The sequence below is a fragment of the Balaenoptera physalus genome, assembly GCF_965194825.1.
Source record: "Balaenoptera physalus genome assembly, chromosome: 13".
NCBI lineage: Eukaryota > Metazoa > Chordata > Mammalia > Artiodactyla > Balaenopteridae > Balaenoptera > Balaenoptera physalus.
This window is the reverse complement of record NC_138892.1, coordinates 91,294,223-91,317,857: the sequence shown is the minus strand read 5'-3', so window position 1 is coordinate 91,317,857 and position 23,635 is coordinate 91,294,223. Positions and strand designations below refer to the sequence as shown.

At 35.9% G+C, this 23,635-nt stretch overlaps 1 protein-coding gene and 1 long non-coding RNA gene across 6 annotated transcripts in view; one reads left to right on the top strand and one right to left on the bottom strand.

Annotated features, from left to right (window-relative positions):
- The window catches only part of LOC309641247, a 214,818-nt gene that overhangs the window by 33,251 nt on the left and 157,932 nt on the right, over nt 1-23,635 (bottom strand). The gene's annotated exons all lie outside the window — the stretch shown is intronic.
- The window catches only part of SLCO1C1 (solute carrier organic anion transporter family member 1C1), a 78,033-nt gene continuing 56,073 nt past the window's right edge, over nt 1,676-23,635 (top strand). For all 5 annotated transcript variants that reach the window (XM_082421068.1, XM_082421066.1, XM_082421072.1 and 2 more), the window contains exon 1: nt 1,676-22,292. The gene's annotated coding sequence lies outside the window, so the exon portion shown is untranslated. The remainder of the gene's footprint in view (nt 22,293-23,635) is intronic.

Here is a 23,635-nt window from a genome sequence, read left to right as displayed (position 1 = left end):
ACATGCATGGGCCACGCACCTACGCTGAGCAAAGAGACTGCAAGCATCCAAGCCAAAAACAGCTCTCACGCCAAAAAAATATTAAACCCACACAAGCTATGCAGGAACAATCCTGTGTATAAATAGCCTTCTAAGACTACAGCAGATAATCGTTTCTCCTAAACTCACAGAGTAAGAGAAATATAAGCAAAATGATGAAGCAGAGGATCATTCCCAGTTAAAAAACCAAGAGTATTCCCATGAAGGAATAAACGATGAAACAGACCTCTTCAGTCTAGTAGACACCAAGTTCTAAAAGGAGGTAATGAAAATACAGAAGGAATTAAGAAAGGCTATGGACAGAAATGCAGATTACTGGAAAAAGAAAACAGAAATTATAAGGAGGAGCCAAGAAAAATTAGAAAGTTCATTTGCCAAGTTGAAAGCTGAGCTAAAGGCAATGAACAGCAGAATGAATAATGCAGAAGTAGGAATAAGTTATCTGGAAGACAGAATAATGGAAATTACCCAATCAAAACAGCAGACAGAAAGCCAAATGAAAAAAATGAAAACAATATAAGAGACCTATGGGATTATATAAAGCATGTCAATCTGAGCATAATAGGAATTCCAGAAGAACAAGAAAGAGAAAAGGGGATCAAAAATGTATTTGAAGAAATTATTGCTGAAAACTTCCCAAACCTAAAGAAGGAAACAGATAACCAGGTACAGGAAGCACAATGGGTTCCAAACAAGAAGACCCCAAACAGACTTATATATTATAATTAAAATAGCAAAAGTTAAGGGAGGATTCAAAGGCAGCGAGAGAAAACAAATACTTAATTACCGTTGAACCCCTATAAGGCTATCAGCTGATTCCTCTACAGAAACGTTGCAGGCCAGAAGGGAGTAGCATGATATATTCAAAATTCTGAAAGGGAAAAATTTGCAACCTAGGATATTCTACCCAGCAAGATTATCATTTAGAATAGAAAGAGAGAGAAAGAATTTCTCAGACAAGCAAAAACTAAAAGAATACAGCAATACTAAACCCATCCTAAAAGAAGTATTGAAAGGACTTCTCTAAATAGAAAAGAAGCACAAATCTATAGGAAAGAGTAAATGACAATTGGAAAATAAATCAGCCAAGATACAGATCAAAAAGAAGAAAAAAAAAACTATTTGTGAAAGCGATGATAAACAAAAGGAACAGCAAAAGGATAAACATGAGGATGTAAAAAAGGATACCAAGACCATAAAATGCGGGGAAGGAGAGGAAGAAAATGTAGAGTCTTTTTTTTTTTAAGAATGTGTTTCAGCCTATATGATTATCAGTCTAAAGCAAGTAGATATAAGAAGAAGTTAACGTACTTGAAAAACAGTGCAACCACAAATTAAAAACATACAACAGATTCACAAAAACCAAAAAGAGAAAACACAAGCATAAAATAAAAGGAAATCATCAAACCACAAAAAGAAAAATAAAACAAAGAAGAAACATAGAATCAACTGGAAAATAAGGTTTAAAATGGCAATAAATACATATGTATCTCATGGACATATATACACTACCAATGTAAAATAGATAGCTAGTGGGAACCAGCCGCATAGCACAGGGAGATCAGCTCGGTGCTTTGTGACCGCCTGGGGGTTGGGATGGGGAGGATGGGAGGGAGGGCGATGCGGGAGGGAGGAGATATAGGAACGTGTGTATATGTGTAGCTGATTCACTTTGTTATAAAGCAGAAACTAACACACCATTGTGAAGCAATTATACTTCAATAAAGATGTTTAAAAAAAAATACATATGTATCAATAATTACCTTAACTGTCAATGGACTGAATGCTCCAATCAAAAGATACAGACTGGCAGGCTGGATTAAAAAAAGCAAGAGCCTACAATATGCTGCCTACAAGAAACCCACCTTAGGGCAAATGACACACATAGATTGAAAGTGAGGGGATGGAAAAAGATATTTCATGCAAACAGAAATGACAAGAAAGCGGGAGTTGTAATACTCATATCAGACAAAATAGACTTTGAAGCAAAGGCCATAAGGAAAGATAAAGAAGGACACTGTATAATGATAAAAGGATCAATACAAGAAGAGGATATTATACCTATCAACATATATGCACCCAATATAGGAGCACCCAAATACATAAAACAAATACTAAAAGATATAAAGGAATAAAATGACAGTAGGAGACTTTAACACCCCACTCGCATCAATGGACAGATCTTCTAGACAGAAAATCAATGAGGCAACAGAGATCCTAAATCATACAATAGAACAGTTAGACTTAACTTATATTTTCAGGACATTACATGTAAAAAACAAAAAACAAAACAAAACAAAAAAACAGAATACATATTCTTTTCTGGTACACATGGAACATTCTCTAGGACTGGCCACATACTAGACCACAAAACTAACCTCAACAAATTTAAGAGTACAGAAATTATTTCAAGCACCTTCTCTGACCATAATGTCATGAAACTAGAAATCAACCACAGGAAAAGAGATGAGAAAAAATGATTACATGGAGACTAAACAACATGCTACTAACAAAACCAACAAGGGAATCAAAGATCAAATTAAAACATACCTTGAGACAAACAACACTGAAAACACAACCATACAAAATCTATGGTATGCAGCAAAAGCAGTTCTTAGAGGGAAGTTCATAACAATACAGGCCTTCCTCAAAAAAAAAAAAAAAAAAACCAAGAAAAATCTCAAATAAACAACCTAACCTACCACCTAAAAGAATTAGAAAAAGAACAAACAGTACCTAAAATCAACAGAAGGTAGGAACTAATAAAGATCAGGGAGGAAATAAATACAATAGAGATTTTTTTAAAAAATTGATAAAACCAAGAGCTGGTTTTTTGAAAGGGTAAACAAAATTGACAAACTTCTAGCCAGGCTTACCAAGAAGAAAAGAAAGAGGGCCCAAATAAACAAAATAAGAAATGAAAAAGGAGAAATCTCAACAGATACTGCAGAAATAAAAAACCATAAGAGAATACTATGAACAATTATATGCCAACAAATTTGACAACCTAGAAGAAATGGACAATTTTCTAGAAACATACCACCCACCAAAATTGAATCAAGGAGAAATAGATTATTTGACCAGACTGATCACTAGAAGTGAAACAGAATCTGGAAAAAAAAAACACCAAACAACAACAAAAATAAAACCCCAGAAACTCCCTACAAACGAAAGCCAAGACTAGATGGCTTCACAAGTGAATTCTACCAAACATGAAAAGAAGAACCTATACTGATTCTTCTCAAACTCTTCCAAAAGATTGAAGAGGAGGGAGCACTCCAAAGGACATTATATGAAGCCACCATCAACCTGATACCAAAACCAGACAAAGATACCACCCAAAAAAGAAAATTACAGGCCAATATCTTTGATAAATATAGATGCAAAAATTCTCAACAAAATATTAGCAAACTGAATCCAACAACACATAAAAAAGATCACACATGACGATCAAGTGGGATTCATCCCAAGTTCACAAGGGTGGTTCAACATATGCAAATCAATCAATGTAATACACTGCATTCACAAAAGAAAGGTAAAAAACCACATGACCATCTCAATAGATTTAGCATTTGACAAGATTCAACGTCTATTCATGAAAGAAACTCTTACCAAAGTGGGTATAGAGGGAACATATCTCAACATAATAAAAGCCATATATAATAAACCCACAGTCATAATACTTAACAGTGAAAAGCTGAAAGCCTTCCTGCTACAATGTGGAAAAAGACAAGGATGCCCACTCTCATCACTTCTATTCAACATAGTACTAGCCACAGCAACCAGACAAGAAAAAGAAATAAAGTGTATCCAAATTGGAAGGGAAGAGTTAAAACTGTCACTATATGCAGATAACCATACTACTATATAAAGGAAACCCTAAGGACTCCACACAAAATCTACTAGATCTAATAAATGAACTCAGCAAAGTAGCAGGATACAAGATTAACATTCAGAAATCAATTGCATTTCTTTAAACGTACAATGAAATATCAGAAAGGGAATGTAAAAAAAAAAAAAACATGTTAAAATTGCACCAAAAAAAAAAAAAAAGCAAAAAACAATCTAGGAATAAACCTGACCAAGAAGGTGAAACATTAATAAAACTATAAAACATTAATAAAGGAAATATTAGAACTATAAAACATTAATAAGGAAATTAAAGAGGATTCAAAGAAATGGAAAGATATCCCATGTTCTTGGATTGAAAGAATTAATACTGTTAAAATGGCAATACTACCCAAAGCAATCTACAGATTTAATGTGATCCCTATCAAATTACCCATGATATTTTTCAAAGAACTAGAACAAATAATCCAAAAATTTATAAGGAACCATAAAAGATCCAGAATTGCCAACGCAATCTGAGGAAAAAAACAAAGCAGGAGGCATGACTCTCCCAAGACCTCAGAAAATACTACAAAGCTACAGTAATCAAAACAGTATGGAATTGGTACAAAAGCAGACATATGGATTAATGGAACAGAACAGAAAGCCCAGAAATAAACCCACACACCTACAGTCAATTAATCTTTGACAATGGAGGCAAGAATATAAAATGGGAATAAGACAGTCTGTTCAGCAAGTGGTGCTGGGAAAGTTGGACAGCTGCATATAAATCAATGAAGTTAGAACACACCCTGACACAATGCACAAAAAATAAAGTAAAAATTGCTTAAACACTTAAACATAAGACATGATACTGTAAAACTTACAAGAGAGCATAGGCAAAACATTTTCTGACATAAGTCTTACCAATGTTTTCTTAGGTCAGTCTCCCAAGGCAGGAGAAATAAAAGCAGAAATAAACAAATGGAACCTAATCAAACTTACAAGCTTTTGTGCAGCAAAGGAAACCATAAACAAAATGAAAAGGCAAAGTACAGACTGGGAGAAAATATTTGCAACTGATGCAACCAACAAGGGCTTAATCTCTAAAACATACAGCAGCACATAAAACTCAACAACAAAAAAACCAATAAAAAAATGGGCAGAAGAACTTAATAGACATTTCTTGAAAGAAGACATACAGATGGCCAGCAGGCACATGAAAAGCTGCTCAACATCACTAATTATTAGAGAAGTGCAAATCAAAACTACAATGAGGTACCACCTCACATGGGTCCGAATGGCCATCATTAAAAAGTCTACAAATAACAAATGCTGGAGAGGGTGTGGAGAAATGGGAACCTTCCTACACTCTTGGTGGGAATGTAAGTTGATTCAGCCACTATGGAAAACAGTATTGAGGTTTGCCAGAAAACTAAAAGTAGAACTACCATATGATCCAGCAATCCCATTCCTGGCATATACATGGACAAAACTCTAATTCAAAAAGATACATGCACCCCCATGTTCATAGTAACAATAGCCAAGATATGGAAACAATCTAAATGCCCATTGACAGATGAATGGATAAAGAAGATGTGGTACATATATACAATGGGATACTACTCAATCACAAAAAAGAATAAAACAATGCCATCTGCAGCAACATAAATAGACCTAGAGATTATCATACTAAGTGAAGTAAGTCAGAAAGAGAAAGACAAATAGCCTATGATATCACTTATATGTGGAATGTAACTAAAACATGGCACAAATGAACCTATCTACAAAACAGAAACAGACTCACAGATATAGGGAACAGACTTGTGGTTGCCAAGGGGGAGGAGAGGAGGGAGAGGGATGTACTGGGAGTTTGGGGTTAGTAGATAGAAATTATTGCATTTAGAATGGATAAACAAGGTCCTACTATACAGCACAGGCAAATATATCCAATCTCCTGGGATAAACCATAATAGAAAAGAATATAAGAAAAGAATGTACCAAGATATATGTGTAAAACTGAGTCACTTTGCTGTATGGCAGAAATTAGCACAACATTGTAAATCAACTATACTTCAATAAAAAGAAAAGAAAAGAAAAGGAAAGGAAAGGAAAGGAAAGGAAGAAAGAAAGAAAGAAAGAAAGAAAGAAAGAAAGAAAGAAAGAAAGAAAGAAAGAAAGGAAGGAAGAAAGAAAGAAAGAAAGAAAGAAATGGGCAGAGGCCCCAAATAGGCATTTTTCAAAGAAGACATACAGATGGCCAACAGGCATAGGAAAAAATGCTCAACATCATTAACCATCAGAGAAATGCAAATCAAAACCACAATGAGATATCACCTCACACCTGTCTGAATGGCCATCATCAAAAGGAGAAGAAATAACAAGTGTTGGCAAGGATGTGAAGAAAAGGGAGCTCTCATGCACTGTTCATGAGAATGTAAACTGGTGCAGCCACTATGGAAAACAATATGGAGGTTACTCAAAAAATTAACAACTGAACTACCATATAGTCCTGAAATTCCACCCCCTGGGTATTTATCTGAAGAAAATGAAAATATATATGGACCCCGATATTCACAGCAGCATTATTTACAATAGCCAAGATATGGAAGCGACCTAAGTGCCCATCAACAGATGAATGGATACAAATAAACACACACGCACACACACACACACACACACACAGTGGAATATTAGTCAACCATAGAAAAAGAATGAAACCTTGCCATTTGCAACAACATGGATGGACCTGGATGGTATTATGCTAAGTGAAGTTAAGTCAGACAGAGAAAGATAAATACTGTATGTTCTCACTTATATGTGAAACCTATAAAACAAAACAAATGAAAAAATGTAACAAAACAGAAACAGACTCACAGGTAAAGAGAACAAAGTAGTGGTTGCCAGAGGGAGAAGGGTGAAGGGAATTAAGAGGTACAAACTAGCAGTTATAAGATAAATAAGTCCCAGGGATGTACTGTACATCATAGGGAATACAGTCAATGTTTTATAATAACTTTGTGTGTAATGTACAAAAATATCGAATCACTATGTTGTATACCTGAAACTAATACTGCAAGTCAACTATACTTTAATAAAAAATTTTTTAATTAACATTAAAAAAACACACTAGAAGGAATGAATAGCAGACTAAGTGATGCAAAAGAACACATAAGTGATCTGGAAGATAGAATAATGGAAATCATCCAAACAGAACAGCAAAAAAAATTCTTTTAATGGAAGAAAGTTAAGAGATCTATGGGATAATATTAAGTTTACAAATATCGGCATTGTAGAGGTCCCAGAAGGAGATGGGGGGAGGGATCAAAAATGTATTTGAAAAACAAATATCTGGGTACAGGAAGCACAGAGGGTCCAAAACATTATGTCCCCCAAACAGACCCACATCAAGACATATCATAATTAAAATGGCAAAAGTTAAAGATAAAAAGAGTATTCTAAAGGTGACAAGAGAAAAACAGAGTCGTATACAAGGGAATTCCCATAAGCTATCAGCCCATTTCTCTGTAGAAACACTGCAGGCCAGAAGGGAGTAACATGATATATTCAAAGTGCTAAAAGGGAAAAACCTGAAACGTAGGATACCCTACACAGCAAGATTATCATTTAGAATAGAAGGAGAGATAAAGGACTTCTCAGACAAGCAAAGATTAAAAGGGTTCATCAATACTAAACCTACCCTAAAAGACATATTAAGGGGTCTTCTCTAAGTGAAAAAGAAGAAAGAATCTATAGAAAAGGGAAAATCCCACTAGGAGAGCAAATATATAGTAAGGACTGAGGATCAACCACTTAAATAAGCCAGTATGAAGAGTAAGACAAAAAATTGTAAAACAATTGTAATTACAATAAACAATTAACGGATAAACATGAAGATGTAAAATATAACATCAAAAACACATTATGAGGTGGTGGGGACTAAAAACTGTAGATCTTTAGAATGTACTTGAACTTGACTACCAGTTTAAAACAAATAGATATAGTTATAGGTCAAAATATATGAACCCCATGGTAACCACAAATCAAAAACCTACAACAGATACACAAAAACTGGAAAGAAAGGAACAGAAGCATACAACTAAAGAAAATCATCAAACCACAAGAGAAGAAACAAAAAGAAGAAAAAATGAACAGAGAAGAACTACAAAAACAACTGGAAAACACGTAATAACATGACAATAAGTACATAACTATCAATAATTACCTTAAATGTCAATGGACTAAAAGCTACAATCAAAAGACATAGGGTGGCTGATTGGATAAAACAAAACAAAATGAAAAACAAACAAACAAACAAAAAAACAAGAACTATCTATACACTGCCTACAAGAGATTCACTTCAGAGCTAAAGATACACACTGAAAGTGAGGGTATGGAAAAGATATTCCATGCAAATGTAAATGACAAGAAAGTGGGAATAGCAATACTCATGTCAGACAAAATAGTCATTAAAAGAAAAGCTATAACAAAAGACAAAGAAGGGTATTATATAATGATAAAGAGATCAATACAAAAGAGGATATTACACTTGTTAACACACGTTCACCCAACACAGGAACACCTAAATATATGATGAAAATACTAACTTGGAGGGCCTTATGCTGAGTGAAATACGTCAGATAAAGAAAGACAAATGCTGTATGATATCACCTGTATGTGGAATCTAAAAAGTAGAACTAGTGAATATAGCAAAACAGAAGCAGATTCACACATGTAGAGAACAAACTAGTAGTTACCAGTGTGAAAGTGGGGGTGGCAATATAGGAATGTGGGAATGGGAGGTACAAATTATTGGGTGTAAGATAGGCTCAAGGATGTACTGTACAAAACAGGGACTACAACAAATATTTTTTGATAACTTTAAATAAAAAGTAACATTTAAAATTTCTATAAGAAAAAAGTTTTTAATTAAAAAATAAAAAATCATAAAGTTTAATAATCACATGATCATCTCAACAGACGAAGAAACAGCATTTGACAAAATTCAGCACCCATTTATGATAAAAGCTCCCATCGAAGTGGGTATAGAGGGAACATATCTCAATAGACTAAAGGCCATTTATTACAAACCAACAGCTAACATCATACTGAACAGTGAAAAACTGAAAGTCTTTCCTCTAAAATTAGGAACCAGACAAGAATGCCCAGTCTTGCCATGTCTGTTTAACACAGATCTGTTTACCATAGTATTGGAAGTCCTACCACAACAATCAGACAAGAAAAAGAAATGCCATCCAAAATAGAATGGAAGTAGTAAAACTGTCACTTTTGGCATATGACATGATATTTTATATAGAAAACACTTAAATCTCCACCCCAAAACTATTAGAACTAAGAAATGAATTCAGTAAAGTTGCAGGATACAAGATGAATATATAGAAATCTGTTGCTTTTCTATACACTAATAATGAACTATCAGAAAAAGTAAAAAAAAGCCCATTTAAAACTGCATCAAAATGAGTAAAATACCTAGAAATAAACTTAACCAAGGAAGTGAAAGACCTCTACTCTGAAAACTATAGAATACTGGCGAAGGAAATTGAAGATGATACAAAGAAATGGAAAGATATCCTGTGCTCTTGGCTTGGAAGAATTAATACTGTTAAAATTTCCATACTATCCAAAGCAACCTACAGATTTAATGCAATTCTATTTTAAAAAACAATGACATTTTTCACAAAACTAGAACAAATCATCCTAAAATTCATATGGAACCACAAAAGATCCTGATTTGCCAAAGCAATCTTGAGAAAAAAGAATAAAACTGGAGAGATCACCCTCCCAGACATCAAAATATACTACAGAGTTACAATCAAATTAGCATGGTACTACCACAAAAAAAGACACATAGATCAATGGAACAGAATAGAGAGCATAAAAATAAACCCACATGCCTAAGATTAATTAATCTATGACAAAGGAGGCAAGAATATACAATGGAGGGAAAACAGTCTCTTCAAAACCTCGTGCTGGGAAAACTGGACAGCTACATGTGAAAAAGTGAGATTAGAACATTTCCCCACACCATACAAAAAAATAAACTCAAGATGAATTAAAGACTTAACCATAAGAACAGAAACCATAATACTCCTAGAAGAGAACATAGGCAGAACACGCTTTGACATAAATTGTAGCAATCTTTTTTTGGATCTGTCTCCTTAGGCAACAGAAACAAAAGAAAAGAAAAAAAAGAAAAAGAAAGTGGGACTTAATTAAACTTAAAAACGTTTGTACAGCAAAGGAAACCATCAACAAAATGAAAAGACAACACCTACAGAATGGGAGAAACTATTTACAAGTGATATGGCTGACAAGGGGTTAATATCTGAAATGTATAAACAGCTCATACAACTCAATATCAAAAAAAAAACCGCCAAACAACTCAATCAAAAAATGGGCAGAAGACCTGAATAGATATTTTCCCAAAGAAGACATACAGATGGCTAATAAGCACATGAAAAGATGCTCAATATCACTATTTATTAGAGAAATGCAAAACAACAATGTGATATCACCTCACACTGATCAGAATGGCTATCATCAAAAAGTTTACAAATAGAGATTGGAGACTAGATGGTGAAGTAGAAGGACCTTGAGCTCACTTCCTTTTACAAGCACACCAAAATCACAACTAACTGCTGAACAGTCATTGATAAAAAAAAAATGGAACCTACCAAAAAAGATATTCTACATCCAAAGGCATAAAGAAGAAACCACAATGAGACCATGGTGGGGGGTGGGGGGCACACTCATGATATAATCAAATCCATCCCCCCTCCCCAGGTGGGTGACCCACAAACTGGAGAATTATTATTGGGTGAGCCAAAAAGTGTCTTTGGTTTTTTTAAGTAAAAATAAAAGACACATTTTTTATTTTCACCAAGACCTTTATTGAACAATGTATTCACCTTTTTGTTCCACTACCTTCTGCCATTTTTCAGGCAGCTTCATAATTCCATCTTCCCAAAACTTTTTATCTTTTTGAGAAAAGAACTGTTCCAGGTGCCTTTTACAGTCTTCCAGGGAATTGAAATTTTTTCCATTAAGAGAATTTTGTGAAGACTGAAATAAATGGAAATCCAAGGATGCAATGTCTGGTGAATACAGTGGATGAATCAGCACTTCCCAGCCAAGCTGGAACAGTTTTTGCCTGGTCATCAAAGAAACATGTGGTCTTGCATTATCCTGATGGAAGATTGTGCATTTCCTGTTGACTATTTCTGGACGCTTTTTGTTAAGTACCACTTTCAGTTGGTCTAATTGGGACCAGTACTTGTTGGAATTAATTGTTTGGTTTTCCGGAAGTAGCTCATAATAGAGGACTCCCTTCCAATCCCACCATATACACAACATCAACTTCTTTGGATGAAGACTGGCCTTTGGTGTGGTTGGTCATGGTTCATTTTGCTTGTCTCATGATCTCTTCCATTCCCATTGTCATACAGTATCCATTCTTCATAGCCCTTCACAATTTGGTTTAAAAACGGAGCATTTCATTATGTTTCAGTAGAGAATTGCATGCGGAAATATGGTCAAGAAGGTTTTTTTGGCTTATGTGGAAGCCAAACATCAAAGCGATTCATATAACCACGCTGGTGTAAATGATTTTCAACACTTGATTTGGATATTTTGAGTATATTGGCTATCTCCCACGTGGTATAACGTTGATCATTCTCAATTATTGTTTTGATTTGATCACTATCAACTTCAATTGGTCTACCAGATCATGGAGCAACATCCAGCAAGAAATCCCTGGCACGAAACTTCGCAAACCACTTTTGACAAGTTCGATCTTCTCCATACACTGCACATATCTTTTTGTGTGTTTCAGTTACGTTTTACCTTTCTTAAAATAATAAAGCAGAGTATGCCAAAAATGTTGCTTTTTTTCTTCTATCTTCAATATTAAAATGGCTACACAAAAATTCACCAATTTTGAGAAGTCTTTTTTTAAATGCATGCTGGTATGACAGCTGTCACATACAATCTAAAAAAATTGTTTCGAATGAAGTTAAAGACAACTAAGTGCTACTAAATCCATCTTATGGAAAAGACCAAATGAACCTTTTGGCCTACCCGATACATCCCAGAAGTTCTTCCACAGAGGTGAGAGTTCTGAGCCTTACATCAGGCTCCATAGTCTGGGGGTCTGGCATCGGGAGGAGGTACTCCCAGAGCATTTGGCTCTGAAGGCCAGTGGGGCTTGATTGCAGGGACTCCACAGGACTGGGGGAAACAGAGACTCCACTCTTGGAGGGCGCACACAAGGTCTCACACACACTGAGACCTAGAGCAAAAGCAGTGACTTTATAGGAGCTGGGCCAGACCTACATGCTGGTCTTGGATGGTCTCTTGGGAAGGAGGGGGGCAGCTGTGACTCACCCTGGGGACATGGACACTGGTGGCGGAGGTATAGGGGAATGTTCATCTGCATGGACTCTCACTGGGGGCTGATATCTTGCTTGGGTCATTAGCACCAAGACTTGGCCCCACCCAACAGCCTGTAGGCTCCAGTGCTGAGAGGCCAAACAACCATCAGTGTGGGAACATAGTACAACCCATCAGCAGACAGGCTGCCTATAGACTTCTTGAACCCACAGCTGCCTCTAGACATGCCTCTTGACCCGGCCCTGCCCACCAGAGGGTCAAGACCCAGTTCCACACAATAGTGGGCAAACACAGGCCCCTCCCACCAGGAAGCTTGCACATGGCTCTAGAACAGCCTTACCCACTAGGGTGGCAGAAACAGAAGCAAGAAAACTATGATCAAGCAGCCTGCAGAACTGAGTCTGCAAACACAGGTCAGAACCTCCCCTGGGACCAGCTGGTCCCTGGCCCTTGAGTGATGAGAGGGGAGTGTAATTCTGCAGTATATAGGACATCCCCTACAGAGGATCACTTCTCCAAGGTCGAGAAAATGACTAACCTACCATATACATAAAAATACAAATAGAAATTTAGACAAAATGAAATGGCAGAGGGATAAGTTCCAGAAAAGGAACAAGATAAAACCCCAGAAGAACAACTAAATGAAGTGGAGATAGGCAGTATTCCCAAGAAAGAGTTCAGAGAGTAATGAACATAAAGAGGATTCAAGAACTCTGGAAAACAATGGATGCACAGAGCAAGAAATTACAAGAAATCTTTAACAAAGAGTTAGAAAATATAAAGAACAACCAAACAGAGTTGAACAATACAATAACTGAAATGAAAAATACACTAGAAGGAATAAATAGCAGAATAAATGAGGCAAAAGAATGTATCAGTGAGCTGGAAGATGGATTGGTGGAAATCACTACTGCAGAACAGAAGAAAGAAAAAAGAATGAAAAGAAATGTGGACAGTTTAAGAGACCTCTGGGACAACATCAAACATACTAACATTTGCATAATAGGGGCCCAGAAGGAGAAGAGAGAGAAAAGGGCCTGAGAAAATATTTGAAGAGATAATAGCCCCAAATCTCCCTAACATGGGAAAGGGAAGAGTCACCCATATCAAGGAAGTGCAGAGTCCTATATAGGATTAACCCAAAGAGGAACATGTCAAGACAGAGAGTAATCAAGTTGACAAAAATTAAAGGTAAAGAGAAAATATTAAAAACAACAAGGGAAGAGCAACAAATAACATACAAGGGAATTCCCATAAGGCTATCTGCTGATTTTTCAGCAGAAACTCTGCAGGCCAGGAGGGAGTGGCACAATATATTTAAAGTGATGAAAAGGAAAAACCTACAACCAAGAATGCTCTGCCCAGCAAGGCATGCATTCAGATTTGATGGAGAAATCAAAAGCTTTACAGATAAGCAAAAGCTTAAAGATTTCAACCACCAAACCAGCTTTACAAAAAATGCTAAAGGAACTTCTCTAGGAGGAAAAGAAAAGGCCACAACTAGAAACAAGAATATTACAAAATAGGAACGCTCACCGGTAAAGGCAAACATACAGTAAAGGTAGGAAATCATCCACACAAAACTAATAGGAAGATTAAAAGACAAAAATAATGAAATCATCTGTATGCTCAATAAGCAGTTAAGGGATATGCAAAACAATTAGATGTAAAATATGATAGCAAAATCAGTTATTGTGAGAAGAGGAGAGTACTAATGCAAGATATTTAAAATGCATTTGAAATTAAAAGATCAGCAACTTCAAACAATAATGTGTGTGTAAACATATACATATACATATATATATGGACTGCTATACAAAAACCTCATGGTAACAGCAAACCAAAAATCTAAAATAGATATACACACAAAAAAGAAAAAGGAATACAAACACAACACGAAAGACAGTCATCAAATCACAAGAAATGAGAACAAAAGAGGAAAGGAAATAAAAGACCTACAGAAACAAATCCAAAACAATTTAAAAAATGGGAATAAAAACATACATATCGATAATAACCTTAAACAGATTAAATGCTCCAATCAAAAGACATAGATTGAATGGATAAACAAAAAAGTTCCTACTGTATAGGGAACTATAGTCAATATCCTGTGATAAAACATAATGGAAAAGAATATAAAAAATAATATATATATGTAACTGAATCACTTTGCTGTACAGCCAAAATTAACATAACACTGTAAATCAACTATACTTCAATTTTAAATTTTTTCTTAAATAAAATAAAATAAAAACCCCCCAAGGGAGAAAAAAAGACAGACTGGCTGAATGGATACAAAAACAAGACCCATATATATGCTGTGGACAAGGACTCACTTCATATCTAGGGACATGTACAGACTGAAAGTGAGGGGATGGAAAAAGGTATTCCATGCAAACGGAAATCAAAAGAAAATTGGAGTAGCAATACTCATAGGACACACAATATAGACTTTAAAATAAAGACTGTGACAAGAGACAAAGAAGGACACTATATAATGATCAAGAGCTCAATCCAAGAAGAAGATATAACAATTGTAAATATATACGTACCCAACACAGGAGCACTTCAATATATAAGGCAAACGTTAATAGACATAAAAGGAGAAATTGACAGTAACACAATAATAGTGGGGAACTTTAACACCTCACTTTTGTCAATGGACAGATCATTCAGACAGAAAATCAATAAGGAAACACAGGCCTTAAATGACCATTAGACCAGATGTACTTAATTGATATTCATAGAGCATTCAATCTGAAAGCAGCAGAATACACATTCTTTTCATGTGCATGTGGAACATTCTCTAGGATAGATTACATGCTGGGCTGCAAAGTAAGCCCTGGCAAATTTAAGAAAACTGAAGTTCTATCAAGCATCTTTTCCTTCCAGAATGCTATGAGGCTAGAAATCAACTGCAAGAAAAAAAACTGCAAAAAAAACGAACATGTGGAGGTTAAACAATATATGCTACTAAACAAAGGATCACTGAAGAAACCAAACAGGAAATAAAAATACCTAGAGACAAATGAAAATGAAAACACAATGATCCAAAACCTATGGGATGCAGCAAAAGCAGTTCTAAGAGGGAAGTTTATAGCAATACAAGATTGCCACAGGAAACAAAAAATCCAAATAAGCAACCTAATCTTACACCTAAAGCAACTAGAGAAAGAACAAACCAAACCCAAAGTCAGCAGAAGGAAATAAATCATAAAGATGAGAGTAGAAATAAATGAAATAGAGACTAATAAAATAATAGAAAAGATCAATGAAACTAAAAGCTTGTTCTTTGAAAAGATAAATGAAATTGATAAACTTTTAGCCAGATTCACCAAGAAAAAAACGGAGAGGGCCCAAAACACTAAATTCAGAAATGAAAAATGAGAATTTAAAACCAACACCAAAGAAATACAAAGGACCATAATACATAGACCATAAGACTACTACAAGCAAATATACACCAATAAAATGGACAACCTAGAAGAAATGGAAAATTCTTAGAAAGGTATAATCTCCCAAGACTGAACCAGGAAGAAACACAAAATGTAAACAGACCAATTACAAGCACTGAAATTGAATCTGTGATTTAAAAACTCCCAAAAAACAAAAGTCTAGGATCAGAAGTTTTATAGGTAAATTCTACCAAACATGTATAGAAGAGTAACACTTACTATTCTGAAACTACTCCAAAAAACTGCAAAGGAAGGAAAACTTCTGAACTCATTCTATGAGGCCACCATCACCCTGATACCAAAACCATACAAAAAATACCACAAAAAAAGAAAATTACAGGCCAATATCACTGATGAAGTAGATGCAAAATTCCTCAAAAAAATACTAGCAAACCAAATCCAACAATACATTAAACAGATCATATGCCATGATCAAGTGGGATCATATGCCATGATAATATGCAAGGATTCTTCAATATCTGCAGATCAATCAATGTGATACACCACATTAACAAACTGAAGAATAAAAACCATATGATCATCTCAATGGATGAAGAAAAAGCGTTTCAAAAAATCAATATCCATTTATGATAAAACTCTTCAGAAAGTTGGCATAGAGGGAACATACCTCAAAAGGCCATAAATGACAAAAACACAGCCAACATCATACTCAACAGAGTAAAGCTGAAAGCATTTACCCTAAGATCAGGAACAAGACAGGGATGTCCACTCTCACCACTTTTATTCAACACTGTTTTGCAAGTCCTAGCCATAGCAATCGTAGAAGAAGAAAGAAAAGGAATAGACATTGGAAAAGAACAAGTAAAACAGTCACCATTTGCAGATGACATAATACTCTACATAGAAAATCCTAAAGTCACCACAAGAAAACTACTAAAGCTCATCAATGAATTTGGTAAATTTGCAGGATACAAAATTAATGCCCAGAAATCTCTTGCATTCCTATACACTAACAACAAAAGATCAGAAAGAGAAATTAAGGAAACAATCCCATTTACCATCAAAATAAAAAGAATAAAATAACTAGGAATAAGCCTACCTAAGGAGGCAAAAGACCTGTACTCTGTAAACTGTAAGACACTGATGAAAGAAATTGAAGATGAAAAACAAATGCTTGAGAGGGTTTGGAGAAAAGGGAACCTTCCTACACTGTTGGTGGGAGTGTAAACTGGGGAAGCCACTATGGAAAACAGTATGTATGTCTCAAAAAACTAAAAATAGAGTTAGCATATGATACAGCAATCCCACTCCTGGGCACATATCCAGACAAAATTATAATTTGAAAAGATACATGCACCCTTATGTTCATAGCAACACTATTTACAATAGCCAAGACACGGAAACAACCTAAATGTCCATCGACATGAATGGATAAAAATGTGGTACATATATACAGTGGAATACTACTCAGCCATAAAAAAGAACAAAATAATGCCATTTGAAGCAGCATGGATGGACCCAGAGATTATCATACTAAGTGAAGTAAGTCAGAAAGAGAAAGACAAATACCGTATAATATCACTTACATGTGGAATCTAAAATATGACACAAATGCACTTATCTATGAAACCGACTCACAGACATAGAGAACAGACGTGTGGTTGCCAAAGGGAGGGGGGGACATGGGGGAGGGATGGAATGGGAGTTTGGGATTTGCAGATATAATCTATTATGCATAGAATGGATAAACAACAAAATCCTATATAGATCCTGTGTGTATAGCACAGGAAACTATATTCAATATCCTGTGATAAACCATAATGGAAAAGAATGTGAAAAAGAATATATATATATATATATAAAACTGAATCATTTTGCTGTACAGCAGAAATTTTTCTGTTGTTAGAATTAATATAATGATTGTTTATATGCCCATACAGTACCTGATACCTAGGTAAGCACTTGATGAATTTTAAATCTCTTCTCTCTTAGGGTTTCCAAAGGGGAAGGGAGCAGGGAGGGATAAATTCAGAGTTTGGGATTAACAGATACACACTACTACATATTAATATAAAATAGATAAACAACAGGATTTACTGTATAACACAGGGAACTATATTCAATATCTTATAATAACCTATAATGGAAAAGAATCTGAAAAAGAATATATATGTGTATACAAATAACTGACTCACTCTGCTGTACACCTGAAACCAATACAACACTGTAAGTCAACTGTACCCCAACGAAAAATGTCTTCTCTTTTTAAGTGGCGGTATGTGGTAATTACAGAAAGTGCTTAAGAAGGGAAAGGTTTGTGTGTAATGAAGTAGTGAGAAAAGATTTTGCAAAGATATGGGACTTTAAGAAGGGAAAGATGAGCTCAATATCAATGCACTTTTAAAATAGATCTTTAAAATAAGTGAGGACCCCAGTTGCTAGACATTGACACTCTCTCAATGTGTCAATGTAGCTTTGTGAAGGAAAAAGGCAGGTCTGGAGAGTGTAGTGTAGAGCCTAAAAGCCTGTGCTTTGAATCTACAGGTTCATTTCAATCCCTACCAAATTACCAATGGTATTTTTTACAAAACTAGAACAAAAAATTTTAAATTTGTATGGAAACACAAAAGACCCCGAAGAGCCAAAGCAATCTTGATAAAAAGAAAAATGGAGCTGGAGGAATCAGGCGCCCTGACTTCAGACTATACTACAAAGCTACAGTCATCAGAACAGTATGGTACTGGCACAAAAACAGACATATAGATCAATGGAACAGGATAGGAAGTCCAGAAGTAAACTCATGCACCTATGGTCAATTAATCTATGATGAAGGAGACAAGAATATACAATGGAGAAAAGATAGTCTCTTCAACAGGTGGTGCTGGAAAACTGGACAGCTACATATAAAAGAATAAAGTTAGAACATTCTCTAAGACGATACACAAAAATAAACTCAAAATAGAATAAAGACTTAAGTGTAAGACCAGATACTATAAAACTCCTAGAGGAAAACAGGCAGAACACTCTTTGACATAAATCACAGCAATATCTTTTTGGATCCATCTTCTAGAGTAATGTCAATAAAAACAAAAATAAACAAATGGCACCTAATTAAACTTAAAATCTTTTGCACAGCAAAGGAAACCATAAACAAAATGAAAAGGCAACCCATAGAATGGGAGAAAATATTTGCAAACAATGAGACCAACAAGAGATTAATTTCCAAAATGTACAAAGAGCTCATACAGCTCAATATCAAAAAAACCAAACAACCCAATCAAAAAATGTGTAGAAGATGTAAACAGTCTCCAAAGAACACATACAGATGGACAACAGACACATGAAAGAATGCTCAACATCACTAATTATTAGAGAAATGCAATCAAGACTACAATGAGGTATCACCTCATACCAGTCAGAATGGTCATCTCCAAAAAGTCTACAAATAACAAATGCTGGAGAGGGTGTGGAGAAAAAGGAACCCTCCTACATCCTTGGTGGGAATGTAAATTCGTATAGCCACTGTGGAGAACAGTATGCGGGTTCCTTAAAAAACTAAAAATGGAGTTACCATATGATCCAGTGATCCCACTCCTGGGCATGTATCCAGACAAAACTATAATTAGAAAAGATACGTGCACCCCTATGTTCATAGCAGCACTATTTACAATAGCCAAGACATGGAAACACCCTAAATGTCCATCAACAGATGAATGGATAAAGATGTAGTACATATGTACAATGGAATACTACTCAGCCATAAAAAAAGAACAAAATAATGTCATTTGCAGCAACATGGGGGGACCTAGAGATTATACTAAGTGAAGTAAGTCAGACAGAGAAAGACAAATATTATATGATATCACTTATATGTGGAATCTAAAAAATAGTCCAAGTAAACTTACTTACAAAATGAAACAGACACACAGGCATAGGAAATAAACTTATGGTTACCAAAGAGGGAAGGGGGGAGGGATAAACTGGGAATATGGGATTAATAGATACACACTACCATATATAAAATAGATAAACAATAAGGATTTACTGTACAGCACAGGGAAATATATTCAGTATATTTTAATAAACTATAATGGAAAGAATCCAAAAAGTATGTGTCTGTGTATATGTATATATATATATCTATATATCTATATATCTATAGATATATAGATATATATACACACACACACATATAGTTATAGTTATTTGGTTATATATATAACCAAATAACTATACGTATAACCAAATAACTATGCTTCAATAAAAATAAATAAATAAATAAATAAAGTGATTGTGTGATCCTTACCTCAGATAAGGAAGCAAATGAGAATGAGTGCTATGGGTTGAATTGTATCCCCCCAAAAGCATATACTGAAATCCTAGGCCCCTGTATCAATGGATGTGCCCTTATTTGGAACCAAAGACTTTGCAGTTGTAATCAAGTTAAGATGAGGTTCTTACAGTAGACCCTAATTCAATATGACTGGTTTCCTTTTAAAAACAGGAGAAGACAGAGACACACAAGAAGATGACCATGTGGCAATGGAGGCAGAGACTGAAGTGATGAACCTATAAGCCAAGGAATGCCAACAATTGGCAGCAAACGCCAGAAGACAGAATAGCCAAGGAAGGATTCTCTGCAGGTTTCAGAGAGAGCACGGCTCTGCCCACACTTTGATTTTGGACTTCTCCCCTCCAGAACTGAGATAATAAAGTTCTGTTGTTTTAAGCCAGCCAGTTTGTGGTACTTTGTTACACAACCCTAGAAAACTCATTCATTCATGGTTAACTCATTTACGGTTGATTTTACACCACAGTGGCAGAGTTGAGTGACTGTGACAGATACTGGCCTTCAAAACCTAAGCTATTTATTATTTGACCTTTTATGGGAAGTTTGCTGAACCCTGGTCTATAGTATGAAAGTAGGATATAATCCACTGCAAGGCTGTTTATGAGAAACTCTGAATATCATGTATAAAATAAGTATGATGTGCATTCAAAATAGAAACATGAGCCGTGGACTGAAGAGGTCAGAAAAGGAATCATGATAGAGAGTGAATTTGAGCAAGTTAGGAATAGACCAAATTACACTCTCGGGGTAAAATTGCATTTCATGTTGAGAAAAAGTAGGCCTTTTGTGCTTTTTGGCTGGTAAACAGTGTCTCCCCTTCAATGCACCAATGGCCACCTGTCAGACACATTGAAAAGTCTAGACCTGTTATGATGTTTGCTCACTATTTCTGATGGCAAAGGTTGGCGGTTGGCTAAAATAAAGTATTTGGTTTTTTAGACTCCAGATACACAGTTGCTTCACTAAAAGATTTCTTATTTCTTTATTTTCCTTGTATCTTTCTTTTTTCTTTTATAGTAAAATGTCTTATAATAATATTTGACTATTAATTAATGATCCTGACCATTATGTGAACTGAAATAATATGTGTAATGATGATAACTTTGTCATTTAGTACTTTGTTATTTGAAATGTATGTTTGAGTACATAATATAATTCTTAAACCACCTTGTGAATGTGTTTGTTTTTTTTTTTAATAAAAATTCTGCTCACCAAGGAAGAAGTTGAGATTGTAAAGTGACCAGGCCATAGTCACAGCCATGTAAGAAAATGGTGGACCTTGGATGATTCTGGAAGCAAATTCATTTATTAGTATAAACCACATGCAAGCTAGTACTGCTCAAAATCCTCTCAAATGGTAGTCTCGAAAAAAGAATTTAGTTGAATTGTAGAATGTCTTAGTGCAAGTTCTCTTTTCTTAGAATTTATGTAGAATGAACAACTGAATGCCAAAATTTCAATGTTTTTCTTTCTTTTTCTACTTTTAAGATTCACAGAAATTGTGGGTGTGAGCAACTGATCATGTCTCTTTGAGAATTAACCATTTCTGGAAAGAACTCTGCAGAGCCTTGGTCCTCACCAGATCTGTGGTCCCGGCAGATTCTAGAAAGAATCCCAACGGGAAAAGAAACCATACAGAGATTTTAGTCCATGAGCTTTTTTTTTTTTTTTTTTTTAAAGAATTCCAGTGATGTCCTCAAGGAGCGGCTGGCTTAAAAACTTCTTGGAAGGAGAAGGAGAGATCTTTGTTACAAACTTCCGTCCCTCCTCCTGCTTCTGTTCCCTTACCCTCTGCCCCCTGCAGAGTTGTGTTTTCTGGGAATCAGCAAGTAAGATCACAAGTGGTCTTTTCTTTCTTCACTCTCTCCCATAAAGAAAGCTTTATCACGTGCGGCCTTAAACTTGCAGCAAATTGCAAAGAAATGGCTCAAAGGCATCAGCTCTTTCTGTGCCCTGGGAGCTGAGATGCACGTCAGTGGCTTTGCCAGCGTGGCCTGTTCCCTGCAGACTGCCAGAGAAAAGAGGCCAGGAGGAAAGAGAAAACAGAAGAGATTGGCCACGGGTGAGACCATGCCCTACATCTTTTCTTTCCACTGATCTACTCTGTGTCCAACCAGGCTCTCCCCACCTGACAAAACTGCTCAAAGCTGCTGTAGGATCCACCTGCTTCCTCTTTCAGTCTGTGGAGTGTGGTCCAGCCTCTTGCTGGGCACACTGAGAGGAACTGGCTGCGTGATCTCCACCTCCAGGTAAGATCTGGTTCTCTGCTTTCGTATTTTGTGATGATCACATCAGAGTCTCACAGGAGAGAAGTCAAAGAACCCTTATGTTCTGCACTACACGTGTCTTATCCATAACACTTCTCATGAAACTTGTAGGGGCCCTTGTAAGGATGGTGGAAATGGGAGAGGATACTGGTTAAAGAAGTCAGATAAACTCAGATCTGGGTTCAAATTGTGATTCTGATGCTTGTTTGATGGGTTGTTTCGGACAAGTCACTTAACTGCTCTGAGTCATATGATTTTCTATAAAATGAGAATTATAATGCCAACCTTGTTGAGTTGTTTTAAGGATTAGCACAAAGTATATAAATCACCTGGTACATAAACTGTACTTACTAAATCTGCATCTGACACAATTACTTGCAGTGAGGCGATCAGCTTCCTACCAACACATACTCCTTAGAAAGGACCATGAGGTTATTTTCCCTCCTGAAGGGAGAGATCCTGGGGTCTACAAGACAAGCTAGTGCAGAGGTTTTCCTCATGTGAGATGACCAAGACAAGACAGCGATGGGAGTGGCTGCCTTTCTGACTTTCTCTTTGGGGTCCGTGGAGGCTGAGTGCTGGATGGAGTCTGTTACAGGATCAGGGCATGGAGGTCATGCTATTTGCACGATCCAACTACAACCTTCCTAGTGCACCTGTACTCTTTAAAGACTGGAGGACTGCCTTCCAAACCCCTGTGAACAGAGAATTCCATTTTTTGGAACTGAAGTGAAGAGAAACTGGCTGATTTTTCTCTGGCCTCCAGAGTAAGTAAAACTCCAACCCAGGGTGTTGGAGGAAAACTTTGTGGAAATCTGTTCAAAGTGGTGGGAGAACAAGTAAGGATTTGACAAATGCAAATCCTGCTAAATAACTGCGTTCACTCTACTTCTGCAATTGCTAATGGGGGGAGGGAGAGAGAGAGAGAGAGAGAGAGAGAGCGCCCACAAGCCCGGAGGCTCTCTCCATTCATGTCACTGAGCGTTGCCTTTCCCCTTCTTTTCACAGACGGATGAATAGCTCAGTGCTCAAAAACGTAGCCTAGCCTCCTTGAAACATACTATACTTGAGAGGATATGCAAATTAGCCATCAAGATGAAACTGTATTTTCAGTAAAACAATGTAGTGTCAGTATTTTAATCTGGATGTTATTTTGCCCTAACACAACATCAGCTAGGTGTTCTCTTGTTTTTATTATCACTTCTGGATTCGAGTTAGAGTGATTTTTGTGACAATACCTGTAAATATAAGAAGACATTGTGTTTTGATGTCCCAAGCTTTTAATATTATTTTCAACATTTTTTTCCCTCTTTAGCATTAGTATT